Source organism: Mus caroli, chromosome 11 (genome assembly GCF_900094665.2).
Source record: "Mus caroli chromosome 11, CAROLI_EIJ_v1.1, whole genome shotgun sequence".
Classification (NCBI taxonomy): Eukaryota; Metazoa; Chordata; class Mammalia; order Rodentia; family Muridae; genus Mus; species Mus caroli.
In genome coordinates, this window is record NC_034580.1 from 65,470,636 (window position 1) to 65,471,565 (window position 930).

General features: G+C 48.5%; 1 protein-coding gene across 4 annotated transcripts in view; it reads left to right on the forward strand.

Annotated features, from left to right (window-relative positions):
- Positions 1-930, forward strand: part of Kif1c (kinesin family member 1C) — a 30,007-nt gene that overhangs the window by 9,340 nt on the left and 19,737 nt on the right. The gene's annotated exons all lie outside the window — the stretch shown is intronic.

Below are 930 nucleotides of genomic sequence, written 5' to 3' on the forward strand. Positions count from 1 at the left end.
AAAAAAAAAAAAAAAAAGCTAACTAGGGAAGATGGCTGGAAAAAGATGGAGGACTAAGTCTGACAGAGGGTTGGTCTTCAGCATCCCTGCGGCCTAGAGATGCAGCAGCTGAATTTCTTAGGAAGATTGTTTGCAAAATGGACCTTGAGAAATAGGCATGACTTGGGTAGAGAGAGGTTGTGATGACGTGAGGCTAAAACATGCGTAAAGCATGTTAGGCAGTATGGGGCGTGCTGCTAGACAGCTAGTAGGTGCTCCGTAGAGCTTCGCTGAGGTAGAAGGAAGCAAGGCCAGTGTGGTCAGGACCAGTCAGGCACAGAACAATACTTAAAACACCTCACCAGGTGTCGTGAGACTGGCCTTAGAAAGTCAGCATAGCTACCAGATATCATGGCACATGCCTAAAATTCCAGCACCTGAGCATTGGGTGCTGAGGTAGGAGGAGCTCAAGGTCGGGGCAGCCTGGGCTACGTGGTGAATATAAAGTTAGTGTGAGCTTTATAGTGAGATTCTGTCTCCAAAAATAAAGGTTGGCAGGATGTGATGGTGTATGCCTTTAGTTCCAGTGCTCAAAAGTGTGAGTTCAAAGATAGTCTGGTCTACCTAGTGAATTTCAGAGACCATGTCTCCAAAAAGGAGTTCTGTTCAGTGGTAGAGTGTTCGCTTAATTCTCAAGGTCCAGTGGAAGAGTGTTGCCCATTCTCAAGGCCCTGGGTTAAATTCTCAGCAGGAAAGGAGAGAGAGGTAGAGATTCAGAGGCTGGGGGTGGAAGACTTAAAACCAAAACCAAGGCGGCGCAGCTGGGGTGTACACAGATGGAGGGATGATGCAGAAGCCAGTCTGAGCAGAGCAGCTGGGGTGTACACAGATGGAGGGATGATGCAGAACCAGTCTGAGCAGAGCAGCTGGGGTGTACACAGATGGAGGGAC